Source organism: Solanum verrucosum, unplaced genomic scaffold, assembly GCF_900185275.1.
Source record: "Solanum verrucosum unplaced genomic scaffold, falcon-dt-bn FXZP01000076.1, whole genome shotgun sequence".
NCBI classification, from domain to species: domain Eukaryota; kingdom Viridiplantae; phylum Streptophyta; class Magnoliopsida; order Solanales; family Solanaceae; genus Solanum; species Solanum verrucosum.
Window position 1 is genome coordinate 147,572 of NW_026020101.1, and position 18,311 is coordinate 165,882.

Sequence of the window (18,311 nt, forward strand, 5' to 3'; positions counted from 1 at the left end):
ACGATCTTACAAAGATGAATCAGGTAATATTATTCAATCTATTTATCCTCCTCAAGCTCCGTTAATTTTACCAAATAATACTAGTATTACTTTTACTGCTTTTCATAAATTTATTGATAATGAGGTGGCCGCAGTAAGTATTAATGAGATTAATCGACTTATTTCTCAAAATAATTGTTTGGGTTTGTATGTTAAAGTCATTGGTGAACATATTTGTTATCTAGATAAGAAGTTAGATAATCTAACTAATCTGATTATTCAAATTGATGACAAGTTAAAATCAGCGAAACAAGTCTCTGAACAGGCTTCTACGTCTAAACAGCCTGATGTCCCTATTCAAAGACCTCCTGAGATTCAGGATTTTATTCTTAGACCTCTTCATGATCTTGAAAGCCTTTTAGATAAAAAGTTTTCAGAATTTGGTGCAAGTGCGAAACCGATAAACCTCGCTGAAGATTTTACCGATGAAATGGAAGTCACTTTCGATTTCAAGACACAAGTGGAAATGGAAGTTAATAAACTTCATGGTTATCCAAAGAAGAATAGTGGTAATACGTATGCTAGAAAACCTAGTATGCAAACTTACTATTATCCCAGACCAACTCCTCAAGATGTTTTAATAGAGGAAAGAGATTGGAATAAAACTAACACCTCTTATAGTGGAAGCGAGATTTATGAATGGAATCTCGATGGTTTGACTGATAGACAGTTAACTATTTTAGTTCATAGGATGCTTATGTATGCTACCATCTGCAAGAGCGTTAATAACACTGACAGGACTATTTGCAAAATGATTATTGCAGGTTTTACGGGTCAATTAAGATGTTGGTGGGATAATTATATGACCCTTGATGCAAAGGCAGCAGTCATAAACGCTAAGGCTACAGCCGAAGGAGTTGATAACCTAGGATTTGCTTTAGTTAAAAATAGAGAAGACGTTGTTGACTTCTTTCCTGATAAAGAGTTGGTTACGATTTTGATGGCAGTTCCTCTTAATAGAGATTTAAAGGAACTTATATTATGGAAAATTATAGACGGAATGGTGATAGATATCGTCAATGATTACAGGATTGAACAAGAGCTTTACGAAAGATTTTATTGTAATGAAGTTTATAACCTCTTGAATGATTAAAAATATAACCTTTTGAATGATTAAAACTAAATGCTATGTTTGCAGGATGGATCCTCCTTGGGTAACCAAGGCTAGAGGAAAAGGCAGTAATACTCGCGGAAGGGGAAAATCATCCTCAAGTTCATCAAGATCATCATACGGATCTTCATCATCTAGTACTCCAATTATACAAAAAGGAGGAATGAGTTTATATAACTTAAACTCTAGAGCACAAGAAAAACCTTCATTATCAATACATCTGGAAGATATTCCAGAAAGTGATTATTAGTAGAATAATAATCTTTACGCCACAGTCTGTAATTAATAGTCTCACACTTCAACTATAACTATTTAAGAGAAATAAAGTATCACTACTTACACAGAATAATTAATGTGTTGACATAAGTTCTAACAGCTAGGCTAGCACAAATACAACCTTGTACTAGTCAAATTTTAATGATTATTTATGGGAATAAACCCAATTCTCATTGAAAGTAGCTAGTCTACTTTCACACTCACATGAAGGAAATATGTTACAGATGCTCCTATAATTCTTACACCCCACTCATACACGATATAAACTTTCATAAAAATTTCAAAGACTTAACATCTCAAAATTATTACAGACTAAACGCCCTCACATCATCACATAGAAGGAATAATATAAATATGATAATGCATTTCTAAGGATCCGCAGGTTGGTTGCCCAAGTATTATATATATATATAGTTATTGATTAGTTATTCGTGTTTGGAATTTTCGGAGCAGTTTTTTTGTATATATATGCTTTTGATATAATAATATAGTGATCTAGTAGGAGTAGAAAAATTGAAAACTTAAAAGTTGGGGAGGTGAAGGCACCCATCTCACAGAAAATAGTTATAAAGCTCGCGCTCCACTAAGTGTATAGATTGAGATCCAGTAGAAGTGGGAGTGCCGCAAGGCTCTTGAGTTAAATGATGCTCAGGATTGAGGAAGTGGTCTTATTGGCATTCGGAATGGAGTCTGTCCCGAAGGAATCTCATCTCTCTTCCAATAGAACAGGGAGTATAAAGTCAGTAGCTTGTCCTTCTCGTGCTCTTCCAATCGCATGAGATGCAGCAACCCATTACGTTCAATCAGCCCCTGGCTTCTGTTGAATGAATAGAGGGTTCAGGTGAAGCAGGGGAGTATATTGCTCTCTTTCCCCTTCCTTGATTGCTGGGATTCTTTGATCTGGTAAACCCAGAAAGTAAAATCTCAGTTTGAAAACCCAATACTTGCAACTTAAGCAGAGGCATCTTCCTGGCTTAGAAAAGATCCGCTAGAGATTCCCTCTGACTCTTAGTCGAGATCTTCTCTTTCTCCTATCCCGGTAGACGGGCGAGCATCTCCGAACCTTAAGAAGTGAGTTTGAAAGAGAAGGAGTACCGCTCAAGCTTCAACTCTGCTCCTTTCCTCAGTTCTTCTTAGTACCCTTTCATGAATGGGAAGAGGAAGTGGGAAGACCTCCCTACCCAACCTTACCTAAGGTCGAGCAGTTTGCAACTCCGATCCCTAAGCCAGTTAGCCTTTGACAAGCTTTCCCATGCAAAAGAGTTCGCCCAAGCTTCTGACCACGATTCTGAAAGAAAAGATTGGTCGTACAGTCGTTAGCAAAAGAGCTAGCCGCATTTATGGAAATTAAGGAGAAGGCAAATAGAATAGAACAAAGTTAGGGGGGCGAAGCGGTTCCTGGCGTGAAAACTCCCAATTGAAAGTCAGATTTCGGGGGGGCCTTTCTAGTATAAGGGAAATAGGCCGAATCAGCAAAGGGGCTTAGAATACTAAAAGGTATCTGCTGCGCACCTTTATTCCTCTTCTTCCGCTTATTCATGGATACATATATAGATATTGAGTAGGCATGGCAGGAAAGCCAGTAAGAGCACCAAGCTAATTCCCAATTACACTCCTTCAATTCTTTCGAATTCATTGGATCCTTTTCCGCGTTCGAGAATCCCCCCCTTCTTCCACTCCGCCCCGAAGAGTAACTAGGACCAATTTAGTCACCTTTGAATGTTCCAATTGAACACTGTCCATTTTTTATTATTCTCAAAGGATAAGATTATTCTCTTTACCAAACATATGCGGATCCAATCACGATCTTATATATAAGAAGAACAAAAGATCTTTCTTGATCAATCCCTTTGCCAAGATAACCTTTGAGGTACCTCAAGATCCTTTTCAAGTTTGAATTTGTTCATTTGGAATCTGGGTTCTTCTACTTCATATTTCTTATATATGAATATTTTCCCTCTTTTTTTTTTATATCATTCCTTAAGTCCCATAGGTACAGTGTTTGAATCAATAGAGAACCTTTTCTTCTGTATGAATCGATATTATTCCATTCCAAATCCTTCCCGATACCTCCCAAGGAAAATCTCTAATTTGGATCCCAAATTGACGGGTTAGTGTGAGCTTATCCATGCGGTTATGCACTCTTTGAATAGGAATCCGTTTTCTGAAAGATCCTGGCTTTCGTACTTTGGTGGGTCTCCGAGATCCTTTCGATGACCTATGTTGAAGGGATATAGGCATCAGCGGGGGTATATGGGAGGAAACCAGTCTGCAGTAATTCAAATTGCTCCTTCGGATCACTAAGTAAAATCTTGACTCACACATACCGCGGTGTATTGTTGTCAACTCACATAGTCACACCTACCAGCAACAAGACGACTACACCCTGCACGCCACTAAACGACACTATTTAATGCTTGGGTTCGCCCAATACAAGAACTACAGCCCAACCTAGCTTAAGGCTAAAGTCGTGGACTACACTCCCGTGAGAGCCCTCTATTTGACTAACATACTCCCTTTTGATCTCCCCCATACCTTCATATCAAAGCTGGGAATGATTGACTTTCGGATTCAAATAATAGCGCATAATGGCAGTACTCTTTCCCATTTATTCTTTTATGATCTTATCTACTTGAAATGCGTACCTGTAAGTACGGAGAAGGTACCCAGGGGACCAAACGAAAGGGCACTGAAAGGTCTTCAATTAAAGCTTCGCCAGTACTTGAAAGACTCGAAAGACCTACTTGATGAGTTTCCTTATGAGTGAGTTCGTAGGTGCCCTTAAGTCGAGTGTAGCGAAGGGATTCTCCTAAGAGAAGCTTTAGCCCTTGAGCCTGAAACGACTTTTATGAGCTGTCTCAGTAGTGACCGACTTTATTTTATTAGCTGTATGATTAGTGGCTTAGCTGTTAGCTGTCTAAAAGCTACGATAAATAAAATCCCTTTTTTTTAAAAATAAACCACTAATCCGCCTTAGGTACTCTTTTAAGTCCATGTAAGGCAGAGGAAATGAAGGGAACTGCAGGAGGCTGAAAAGCCGTAGTTCGCTAGCGCTAGCGAGTTAGCGCAACAACTAAGTGTCTTGTTTTCTTCGCTGCTTTTTTTTTACATAAGGTCCGCAGGAAAGCGGTTGCTAAGGCTTGTAGCTTGCTTCTGTCCTTAGTCAATTTTGGGCTGAAGCTGTTCTGACTGCTGTATCTTTTTTGAACCGAATACCTTCCTCTGTAATCTCAGGTCTCTCTCTTTTTGAGAGAAGATTTTCTACCCCGCATGCCTATGAAGAACCTCAAGTCTATCGGGAAAGGATGTGGTGGTAATCCCCCTTTGTCTAGAACCGGGTGTAGGTTTTCTTCCTTAAACACTAACCCGACCAAGACTCACCAATAAGGTAACTCCGCCCTGTGTTTTTTGGATCAAATCCGGTGACAATTCTCCACTCATGTCCTTCCAAAGCTAAGTAAGTGATCTTCAAGGGCATCTCCCCGATCCATTCTTCCCAGCGCCCCTCAATCAAATCCATAACTGCTGTTGCTTGTGCAGAAGTAACTAGAGAACTTCAAATTGCAATAAAAAAGTTGTCAACTAAGAAAGACCGGAAGTCCATGCGAGCCGGGCTGATATTAACCAAAAAGATACCCTCTTCAAAAGGGCCTGAAATCAAAGACCCAGTCAGGGATAGAGTTGAGAATGACATTAAAATTGAACAACTGTGTAGGAGTATTAATAAGTTTTGTAAGGGTATAGTTTATTTAATTGAGTGAAATTAGGCCAGTAGTCTTTCTGAATGTGATAGCTGAGAACTGTGATTCTTCGCTCGATCAATTCTTGCCATCACGCTCTGGCTTTAGCATCTGCCGAGCACATCTAAGCGCAAAATAGAAAAAAGTGCCTGGATTTCAATTGGATACCCTTTTTCTCTGTTCCAGGTACTAGTCAAGTTGAATTTACAAAAAAAAATTCAGTGTTAGAAGTATTCAAATCCATAAATTCACTACGAAACAAGGCCGGAACCAATTTGAGACTTTGGAAAACTTCAAATAGTAAACTGAAACTATCAATCATATTAATATTACATCTATCTCCACATAGAAGTGTTGGAAAAGAAAGCTATCTAAGAGGCAGAGGTTGACTATAAACTTCATCTCTCTCTGGACCTCAGGGAGTTTTTCTAGAGCTGAATTGCGCATGCACTTCTGCCAGAGCAAAATCACGTGTGTACTTGGTGTATAACCTCACCAGTATCTTCCATCAGAACCCAAAATCGGCAACGAATATGTCCTTTAGACTTTGCTAGAAATGGCCGAACACAAAAAAATCGGTGGAAAACCAGCTTAAGCTGGTTGTACTTTGAAGTTCGTTCAATTCACACAGGCAGGGTGATTGAGGTGCGTGCTTCAACATCTAAGTTTCACACAAGGAACCTCCTGCTCTTAAGGATAAACTACGATATTTGATGGACTGGCAGGTCAGCCACGTAATTTATCCCTCAAGCTGAACGAACTTGACCTGCTCCTTTAGTTTAGGGCTATAGAGTTTACTTGCTTCTCACTAACGGCAGAATCATGAGCTTCATCACTCGACTCTAAACCAAATTAAAAACACTCGGCTATAGGATGACAATCCTTCACTCCGGAAGGGTAGGTTCCATACCGACAAGACCTCCTATCCCAGAATCCGCTCATTTCACACCAACTAAAGCGGAACTTAATCACCAAGGTAGAGTTGTATAAAGCCCTAATGTAACTGAACGAAGTGGAAAACCCGCAATACGAGAGCAAAAACCTTCTGTGTGTCAGAAGAAAAGCTTAATCGAGTTAGGTAGGATGTAGATCGAGCGCAATAAGCTACAGGAGTGATTATTTCGCTTTGGAAGGAAAAAAACATGTCAAATAAGGTCCTCACTCAGCTCTCAGGCTGTCTGGGAATAGCTCCACCAGACATAGAAGAAAGGAGTGTAGGATTGGTAAGCTTTGCCGGAAAGAAGCTATTCGACAAATTCAGGAGGCTACTACCGGCGAAGCCCGCTTGCTTCGGAGCGTGCTATTGCGTGAAGCGGAAAGGGACAGCGGAAGACCACACCAGACAGGGAAAATGAGGATTAGATATTTTGTCAACCACCACTTGAGCGCGATTCGCTTATCTGTTGAAAAGTACCATCCAGACAGTAAACCTTTAGGGCATATGACTAGTAAGGTAAATCAACCTATCGTATCGACGAGATGCAACAAGAAGAAAATTAACAGACTATGAAAAAGAATTTCTTCTCATTTACGCTTGTCTCAATCATGGGCGGTTGAAAAGAGTTCTTCCGATCATTGCGTAAGCCGAGAGTTCAATAGATGAGGAGCCGGATGACATTTTTAGTCAATACCAAAAGCGTAAATGAGTTAGGAGCGAAGAGTGAAGACCAGGAAATTTCCTTCTTAATAGAGTAAGGGCAAAGGAAAGTCTTCCGATCTTTGATCCCCCGATTCAGGAGCGATTGAAGCGAATACAATAAAAGAATGCAAGGAAGGGTTCCCCCAGGAAAGGCATCTCGACTGCTTCCAAAATCAGGTCATCGACCAGTAATGCGACTTGTAGAAGACTCCCTCCCTATACCTAGCGGAGTTGGCACTAATAAGGAGAGCAGAAAGCAGCTACCGGCCATCAAAAGATCCACGACTTTAAGATCCGCATGCAAGGGAAGATCCGCTTATTCTTTGAGATGACAAAGCTCCCCACTAGATGCAAATTGCCGAATCAACACCAGGCAGTATAGGAGTGCTTTCTCTGATCGGCGTTCCCCAGACCAGAACTAAAAGGACATACCAGCCCCCGAAGGATTATTGGGCATTCCTTCATGTCGGGAGGAGGAGAAGAAGAAGATAAGTACAACTTTCTTTCTTCCATTCCACTCTTGCTCCAATCCCAATAGGATAAATAGAGCTAGCACTTGCTATAAGGGCTTCTGACTATAGGCGCTGGAGTCAGCCTGTCTGAGTATGTAAACTATGTGGTGGATACGAAAACAAATAAGCCTTCTACATCAGCCAATTCTTCTTCCATGAGGGACTTCAATGAAGCAACATTTTCGGATTTCCCGTTCATCGTATCGACCGACCCAGACCCCGTACCTGTCCCCGATGAAAGTCAGGATGAAACCTGCTTTCATTCAAAACCAACTCACTCTAAGGAAATGAGAGCTTTGCGAAAGTTTAAAAAGGAATTGAGTGAGCTCTCGCCTAAGAGAAGAGTTTAATAAAGCGGAGAGGGATTTTCCGACTACAAAAAAGCTTTTCTCCCCAACCGAGGTGATAGACCACCTTATGGCCGATGTGATTACCAGCCAAAGGTGCATAGCTTCTTTGAATGTCCCGCGGATTGACTACTACATCTAGGGACGGGACTGATCCCGAAAGAGATGTCTTTCTTTATGGTTATGAAATCGCTTTGATTGAAAAGCAAGTCGATGATGCCATAAGTCAAACGGGCGGGTGAGGCGAGAGTCCTTCACTGCACTCACTGGAGAGAGGGTAACATATCCTATATAGTAGTAAGGTCTTATCCCATTATTAGTAGACGAAGTGTGGGCCGGCTAATTCAGGAAAAAACTTTCACATGTGCATAGGAAGACTAGAACATGTTTAATAAGCCTTAGTTGACCTCCGGAGGACAACAATTTTCTTTTCCAATCTGAGATTCTCTTTTTCATTTACTCCAGTAGAGGAAGGTTCTCTCTTTATTCTCTTGAGGGACATACTTGATGGGAATTTTTGATTCCTCTTCAATGATCTGGAATTTCTGCGAGGAGCTCTGTTCGAGAGGAAGCACTGGCTCTTATCGAAATTTACCTTTTGGCCATTACAACATTACAATCAGCTTCTTACTTCTTTCCAGAAAGATTTTCTGCTTCTTAAGATTCCGTTTATGGCTATTATATAATATTAGAACATCGTTATCAAAGAGAAAGTAGGAGAGTGCTGGGCACGATCTCGAAGCATGGTAAGATGTTATCATTTTCAATGATACCATTAGCACTTCTTCAGCAAAAATCAACAGGCTAGGTTGGGAACCCTTGTCGCAGCCCTCGAGAAGCTGGAAAGTACCCATGTGGCACACCATCCACAAGCATTCCAAAGTCTTCATTACATAAACATCCATGTATCAAATTCCGCCATTTCTCACAAAAGCCCATTCGATACAAAAAGATGTTTTTGCCATATCCTGGCTTTCTTTTGACCCCCCTTCCTCCTATGTTGTCTTTAGGTTAAAATCCCCTATCACTTAAAGCCACCTCGTGCGCCAAGGAGATCTTCTCTACTTAGTCCTTTAACAAAAGCGCCCCTTATCCTTAACAATTTTTATAGGGAGAATCAAACAAATTCTTCAAGCTAGAGAGAATTTTTTTGATTTACAAAGCTCTCCTTCAAATATCCCATAAATAAAGGTAGGTCGGAATTGGTGAAAGAAGGACTTTATACTTTCGGAATAAGGGCAATGAAATTGGAATTCAAACTTAGGGCTTAACAGCGCCTTCAACAAAGAAATTGTGAACCGCCCTGACCAAGTCGTCAACAAAAATATTCCAACAGTAATTATAAAAAAGACCTGGGAATCAAAAGATTGAAAGGATAGGGGAGTCACAGCCCCCAACCAAGGGAGTGGTTACGTTCACTATGTCCCCCTTATTCCCGACATGCTATGGTGCCCCGGGGCTGTCTCGCGAAGATCTTCGATCCGAACCTTCGCATCTACTCTCTCTTAGAGGATGAGCCACGCCTTCGCTATCGCAAGAATATAGCGATCGAAGAACTATGGCTCAGCTGCTTCGCGTATTACACCGTATTGCCCGAAGGGGGCATGCTGCAAGAGCGTAGGTGAGTGATAAGCATAGGAGGCGTGCCCGAAGGGCAGTGGCAGCAGTGTGGTTCCCGTCGCTAGATTGAGAACTGCAGGGTGGCGGGTACTTCGACTGCCTTGTATCAGGTGAAGAGAGGGGGGTGGTAGGCTTATTAGGGCTCGAACCTACAATATCACCGTTATGAGCGGTACGTTTCAACCAATTAAACTATAAGCCCCTACGGATCTCTACATGCAATTCGCTCACTTCGGGAAGAGCGGACGGAAAGAGAAGGCCTTTGTCCTATCTGCTTCTTCCTCTTCCCAGGAATGAAGAATTTTCGAAAAAAAAAAGATTTTCTTTTTTTATTTTTGTTTATAGATTTCTTATTATTATTATATAAATAATATTAAGCAAGCGGTCCTTTCGCGACTCAAACAGCCGATACGCTTTCCGGCTCAAACGGGCGGGGCTTTCTATTTGCTTGCAATGCCGGCTGTTCGCCTTTAGTTAGATGTAGAAGTAGAGGGCGCCGTTTTCCCCACACTTCAGAAAAAGTAAAAAAGTATGGATGAAGTAAAAAAAGTACATAAGGGGTGAGAAAGAAAAACTTGGTTATGGGAACCGAAGGTTAGGCCGACTACTTTAGTAGAGCAAGACCTAAAAAAGTTTATTCCTACCCCTTACCATTTCTTTCAATGTTGCCAATTCCCAGAATACTAATGTACCCTCGTGTATACAGTTGTCCAACTACCTTCTTCCTCCGACTTCTTTAGCCACTTCCGCCGTATTCGGGAAAGCTTGCTTCGTGGCGGAGCATTTAGCAATGCCAGCAGCCTGGTGAGGGCTGGCTGTCTGAGGATAGGTTAAGGCAAGGACTGCTGGGCTTGCTTCTCATGAGATTGGGTGAGGGAATCAGAAAGGGTCTCAAAAACCGGGCGGGCGGGCTTTTGGGCACACGGAAAAATGGAAGTGGGTGGAGGGTGCTTCTCAGGTGTTCATGGTTTGGATAAAAATCGATAAAAACCGATCCAAACCGAAAAATCAAACCAAACCGATTAAATGAACTGATTTACTTTGGGTTTTGGTTTGGTTATGGTTTTGTTCAGAAAAAATCGAAGAAATAACCGAACCGAACCAAACAAGTTATATACATAAATTTTATTATTATACATACATAATATATTATATTCATAAACAATTTTAAAGATTTTATATATGTTTCATCAAAATTTATTTATAATTTACTTATGAAAGAAAAAATGTTCAAGGTGAGAACATTTTTCTTATTGGTTTCATGTATATGAGCATCTATGAAAATTTTTTGTGGGTCTGAAAATGTCATTGTCTCTTCCTTCTATGCCAAAATAGTGAATTTTGAAGTTTTATTCAGTAAATTCAATGATTCAATGATCGAAAGTTCTGTAATGCCAGTCATTCTAATTATTTTCTTGTTTGAATGGATTGTTGTCACTCTTTTCACATTTTGAATGAATTGTTTCTTTTATTTTTATGTATGGTTAATAACCGAATAACCGAACCAAACCAAACCAAAATCGAAAACAACCAAACCGATAAATGTATATTATATTTGATTTGGTTTGGTTTTGATAATTTTAAAACAATTAAGTTGGTTTGGTTTTGATTTTGACCAATAACCGACCCAAACCAAACCGTGAACACCCCTACTTAAAAGGAACAAATAAATATTATGTTTGTTTTATATTAAATAAAAATAAATGTAGTTAATTATCCAGTCTCACCATTTATTATATTAGATAATAGATAATAGTTAACACAAAGAGATGACCTTTTATATATTCTCACTCCATAGGATATGAGTAATATAATATACGGAAAATAGCCTAAAATACCCTCGAAGTATTGAAAATGGCACAAAACTACCCTCCATCCACCTATTGTCTCCAAAATACCCCTGATATCCATCTTTGGGTAAAAAATTGACCACTTATGTAACGGTTTTAAATTTAAACTATTGAAATATATTTTTTAAATACGTGTGATGAGTCCGAGATTTGGACTCATTTAGGGTTTTGTTTTGATGGTTTTAGTGTCTTCAAATGCCTAATTTATTCTACAAACGGATGTTAAAGCATTGATTTCCAGGTATGTGAGCTAAGGAGCAAGGCAAGGACACTACCAGACAAAAAGGAGCAAAACAAGCTAAAGAAGTGGAGAAAAGCGATCATGGTGATCGCCAAGACCACTCGGCGAACCGCCGAGTGGCTCTTTAGCTCGCCCAAAGTTCCAGCGTGCCAGCCCTGGGGAGAAAAACCAAGTTGGCGACAGAAATGGACATTCGGCGCATCGTCGATCCACTCCGCAACAACAAGTTGGATCGCCCAAAGTTATAGGACCTGGGAGGTTGATAACTAATGCAAAATGGTGATCGAAGGGAGCAAAGGGTGGATTGCCGAACCACTCGGCGAGGCCCGACTTATTCCGCCAACTGGACTTTCAAGCTAAATTTTGGGCAACTATAAATTGAAATTTTAAATGAAATTTGAGGAGGTTCTCACAGATATTGCAGTTCTCATTCTAAAGTTAGAGTTTCTCTTAGTTTTTCAATTCTTATTGTAGACTTTGAGGATTTCTAAGCTTAATTTTGAGGATTTACAAGTGGGTTTCTGAATTTCTTCAATTTGGACCATTGTAAAGACTTGGGAACCTTTACCTAGATCATGGTGAATATAGTTGGTAATCATTTTTCTATTTTTATGATGTGTATCTAAAACCCCAATTCTTAGGGTGTGATCGTGTGATTTAATTAATTAATATAATGTATAAACCCACTCATTGCCTACCCATTACTAATTATACCCGCCCCAAATCCACCTATAAACAAAACCATGAACCCTTCCTTTCCAATGTTGTCTTCCAACTTCTATAAAATGTCATGTGTTTGGAGACTTCCGTGTTTGTGGGCTTACCATTTTTTCAGATTGCCGTGTTTGATACCAAATTATGTAAACAGAGTAGCACCGACGATATTAGATATATGTTGCCCAGGGGACTTAAATTTTCTCCAGAGCACCTGTATTGGTACTAAGAGAGCATGATGAAGGCCATTACAGAAGACAAAAGATATGATAAAGCACATATTAATAAGTTATAAACCTAGGAGAAATTGACCGAGAAGAAGACAACGTTGGAAAGGAAGGGTTCAGGATTTTGTTTAAAAGTTGGATTTGGGGCGGGTTTAATTGGTAATTGGTGGGCTTATAAATTATATTAATTAATTAAAATATAACCAAAAGTTGAACGCCACGTATTTAAAAATATATATTTAAATAGTTTAAATTTAAAATCGCTAAATAAGTAGTTAATTTTGGACCCAAAGGTGGATAGAAAGGGTATGTTGGAGCCAATAGGTGGATGGAAGGTCGTTTTTGTACCATTTCCAATACTTCGAGGATATTTTAGGCCCTTTTCAATATAATATATAGGTCATATTTATTTACTAACTCAAAGAGTTATGTATTAGAAGGAGTCATGACTATCGCTAAACTATCTATCCCCGAACCTATTGTCATAACTAGACCACCCACACTCTGAGCGATTTTTCCAATAATCATGATGGGAGCTTCAAGGGTTCCTGAGTTGGGAAGCAAAGAACAATCAGCAATTGGGAGACCAACCCTTGCAACACATATATTTCCAGGAAAAATACTTGTATTGATGTTCAATGAAACACTAAATATCCCTTGACTATCTGTGACGGCTTAAGCAACGGTTGTGTTGCTATAAATAATCGAGACATTTAATCCACTGATTCCGGGGCCTGGGGCAGTTCCCGGTAAAGAGCAAGACTAAATTCCACTATAATTATATTGACCGGTAATACTTGGCCAACAATGATTGCTACAACAGGTGGTGGGTGGTACTTGGCAAACTATAGGCGGTACAACATCGGGTGGTACTTGACCAACGGATGGTACAATGGGTGGTAGGGGTTGGCCAAGAATGGGACCAGTAATAGCACCAACAATAGAGCCATTAATGGAACCAAGAAGGCCACCAGGAAGGGCTCAGATGAATTGAGCATGGTGATGATGGAAAGCAGAACAATGAGGAAAACAAGACACATTTTTGAAGACATGATGATGATTTTCAAGTAGTACTAGATAATACTTTTTTTTCTATTCAATATATCAGAGCTATGGATAATAAGAATCATACGAGTAGAAAATTAAGAAAAATAAGAAGGAAATTAAACAAATTATATCTGGAATATAAACAACTTAATATCACAAAGACTGATAACGAAAAATTAGATCAATTAATAGATAATAAATATAAAATAGGATATAAATATATTCAATACTTAAAAATACAATAAATAACGAGAATAACGAATATAGACAAAAACTTAATGAAATAATTATAGCAAAAAAACAAGAATTAGAACATAGGCGAAATAGACTTAACAATAATATATTCGCAGGAATTTGTCACAAATCTATAATAGCACAAAGAAAGACTATTTTATATGTAGAAAATACAAATAAATAACTTAGAATATAAACTACAACATAATTTATAAATAAATAAAGAAGAATACGCAATAGATGAAAAAACATATGAAAATTATGACGGATTAAAAATAAAGATAATATTTTCTAATCTAGGAAGAAGATATAAGAAAATAGGTGACAATATAAGTTTAATGTTAGAAAAAGAAACGGTAAAACTAGAAGATAGTTTAACTGCTATGATAAGAATAACAAAAGAAAATGAAGAAATAGATAGAAAAACAGAAATTGAAAAAATAAAACAACAAGAAAAAAAAAGAAGTACAACAATTAGAAGAAGTAAAAAATACTAAAATAATAGAGCTAGAAAAAGAGCTAGCAATATTAAAAGAAATGTATGAAATTAAACAAAAAGAAAAAGAAAAAAAAATTAGCAAATGAGATAATTAAATTTAAAGAAAAATTGCAATTACAAGATGAATTAGAAAAAAAAGAAGAAAATAGTCAAGATAATCTACCCGAAATAAGAATTGATGAAATAAACGACGATGATCGAGAACAACATTTAGAAACAAGCGAAACATATACGGAACTTTTAGCAAACATAGATAATACAAAAAATTTAGAAGTAAATACAGAAAACGTAGACATGGACGAAAAACCTAGCACATCCGGAGTAAAAAACCCAAAAAATATTAATCCAAAATACTATAATGAAAATTATGAACAATATGATAAAGAAAAAACTACATGAGATAAAAGATTAAGTAAAAAATAGACACCTAAACCAATAACTGGACAACATGATTTTTTAAATTTATACTGTGTAGCAGATATAAATAAAACAATCCAATTATGGATAGGATACATATCAAAACAATTAATAGATAACAAGATAATAATAACAGAGGCATTAGGATACATAGAAAGAACACATATAGAAACAGTAAAATTATGGCTACAAAATTTAACAAGTGAAAGCTTAACAACTTTAAGAAATAATAAAAAATTTGACGGTGGAATAGCCACTACAACTATGGAAATATTATATAAATACGAAATAGCTATAAGAAATGAATTTAGTAGTATGACAACAGAGGTAGAAGAGCAAAATAAAGAAAAAATCATGAATCGAAATCTAATGACAAAATTAGCAATATGTAATATGTGTTACATAGATGAATATACATATGCATTTAGAGAATACTATTATAAAGGAACATATAGCACAGAAGAAGGTAAATAAAAAAGAAAATTATATTTTACAAAATTACCAAAACCTTTTAATTCAAAAATAATAAAAAGTTGGAATGAAACAGAATTAACAGACACCTTAGGAGCTAGAATGAAATTCTTGCAATGATGGTTTATGGAACTATGTGAAAAACATAAAGAAGAAATAAAAATGGAAAAAATATTAGTAAAAAACTTGACATGTTGCAAAAATAAAACAACACCTCAATTTGGTTGTACGGATAGGTATAATAAAAATAAAAATAAATATAATAAAAAATACAGATCAAAATATAAATATAAAAAACCAAGAAGAAAATACAATGTAAAAAATTACAAAACCAAAAGACCATATAGACCAAAAAGAAAACTAACGAAATGTACTTGTTATAATTGTGGAAAATTAGGACATATAGCTAGAGATTGTAAATTACCTAAAGATGCAAAGAAAAAACAAATATCAGAAATAATAATAGATGATGAAAAATATACGCAGATAGAATACATAGATTATGAATTAGAAAATGAAGATAGCATATATGAAATATCAGGAAATGAAATAGATAATAACATAGAAATAGAATCAGATAATAAATTCTATAATATAACAAATGACTGAAGCAGACATACAAATAATAAATAAAGAAGAACATCCAGACGAAGAATCTTTAGAACAGAAAATAATATTTGATAATAGTATATTTGAACAAATAAAAGGAAAAGAATTAGACCTAAGCGTAGAAAAAATATTCGAAATACCAACAATAAGATACTGGTTTAAACGACAAAAAGAAGAATATTATGTAGTGAGTCAAAGAGAACATATCATAGATTGCAAATACACTAAAGGAAAGGCCAAAATACCAATAATAAATAAACGAATAATAAATAAAGAAATACTAGCTATTAAGGCTAAAAATCCAACTAAATATGTACATTTAGGAGGAACAGAAATATTAATAAAAGCATGTTTTAGAGAAGGAATAGATACACCCATAGAAATATACTTAGCGGATGATAGAATTATACAACCCATAGAAAAAAGTATAATAAGTGCAGTAAGAGGTAACCTCATATACCAAAAATTTAAATTTATAATAAGTGCTAACTACTCAGTAGCAATAAATGACAGAAATATAGATAAATCACTAGTATTATACTGGCGAATGTCAGGGATAGAACTAGCACCAGGAACTAAAATATTTACAGCTAGATGTAAAAACCTATATGTTCTAACAACAAAACATAAAATAACAGTAAAAAATAAAATAGATAAAATAATAATAGAAGATCCCTTTGAAAGGATAGTTACAGTCATAGATAAAAATGATTATAGTTATAATGAAATTGATATAGAAGAAGATTTAGAAATAGTAAAAGAAAGACTAAGCACATCAAAAAGAATAAACAATGAGGTACCTCAAATATCATAAAAAATGAGTACCTCAAAGAGACTAGATAAAACCCCACAAAAATCAATGGAAGAAGAAATAAAACCACATCATTACTACATAACGGGAATAATGGAACAACGAAAATATTTAATATTAATAGATACAGGACGAGAAGAAAACTATATTACAAGAGAATTAGTGACGGAAGATGAAATAATAACTATTGAACAATCATGCCCCGAACTACCAAAAGCATTAATGTATACCGAAGAAACTACAGAAAAGGAAATAATCGTTGGAGGAGTACCAACAGTGATAAAATTCAAAATATATCAAGGAGATGAAAATATCATTGTAGGAATAAAATGGCTAGAACAAGTAAAACCATATAATCTAGAAGACAAACAGTTAACAATAAATTATGAAAATAAAAGAGTAATAATAAAAAGGACTTTAGTATAATAAAAATATGAAAATATATATACTTGCAAAGATAATAATAGAAGGATATTACAACCGATATTATACACCAATGATATATATGGGAGCAGAAGCTAATATATGTAAATACAATTGTTTACCAGAAGATAAGTGGGAAAAATTAAAAACACCGATAGTAGTAACAGGATTTAATAATGAAGGAAGCATGATCACATATAAGACAAAAAATATAAAAATACAAATATGGGATAAGATATTAACTATAGAAGAAATATATAACTTTGAATTAACTACAAAAGATATGCTATTAGGAATGCCATTTTTAGAAAAATTATACCCACATATAATAACAAAAACACACTGGTGGTTCACGACACCATATAAACAAAAAATAGGAGCAAAAACAGTAAATAATAAAAAACGAAAAACAACAGAATGGATAAAAGGAAGTGAAAAAATTACACAAAAATTAGAAAATATAAAAGAAGAAGACCCTAAAATAGAATTAATTATATTCTCTATAGATAAAGTAAATATAATTCAAGATAATTTAGAATTATTATATAGTGAGAATCCTCTACAAGGATGGGAAAAACATAAAACAAAAGTAAAAATTGAGTTAATTGATAATAATAGTATAATAACCCAAAAACCATTAAAGTATAATTTTAATGATTTAACCGAATTTAAGATACATATAAATGAATTACTAGAAAAAGGATATATACAAGAAAACAATAGTAAGCACAAAAGCCCGGCATTTATCGTAAATAAGCATAGTGAACAAAAAAGAGGAAAAAGCAGAATGGTTATTGATTATAGAAATTTAAATACAAAAACCAAAACATATAATTATCCGATACCAAATAAAATACTAAAGATAAGACAAATACAAGGATATAATTATTTTAGCAAATTTGATTGTAAATCAGGATTTTATCACTTAAAACTAGAAGAAGAATCTAAAAAACTAACAACATTCACCGTACCACAAGGATTTTATGAATGGAATGTATTACCATTTGGATATAAAAACGCACCAGGTAGATATCAACACTTTATGGACAATTACTTTAAACAAATAGAAAATTGTGTAGTGTACATTGATGATATATTATTATATTCCAAAACACAAGATGAACATATAAGATTATTAGAAAAATTTATACACATCATAGAATATTCAGGTATAAGTCTAAGTAAAAAGAAAGTAGATATAATGAAAAATCAAATAGAATTCTTAGGAATACAAATTGATAAAAATGGAATAAAAATGCAAACACATATAGTACAAAAAATAATTAACTCAAATGAACAACTAGACACAAAAAAGAAATTACAATCATTCTTAGGACTAGTAAATCAAGTAAGAGAATACATACCAAAATTTAAAACCATTACAACAAAAATTAAAGAAAGATATAGAATATCAGTTTGATAAAAAAGACCAAATACAAATACAAAAGGTAAAATTATTATGTAAAAACTTACCTAAACTATAT

At 35.7% G+C, this 18,311-nt stretch overlaps 1 pseudogene; it reads right to left on the minus strand.

Moving 5' to 3' along the window:
- Positions 1 to 2,229: 2,229 nt before the first annotated feature.
- Positions 2,230 to 7,516, minus strand: LOC125825053 (cytosolic invertase 1-like; annotated as a pseudogene).
- Positions 7,517 to 18,311: the final 10,795 nt, after the last annotated feature.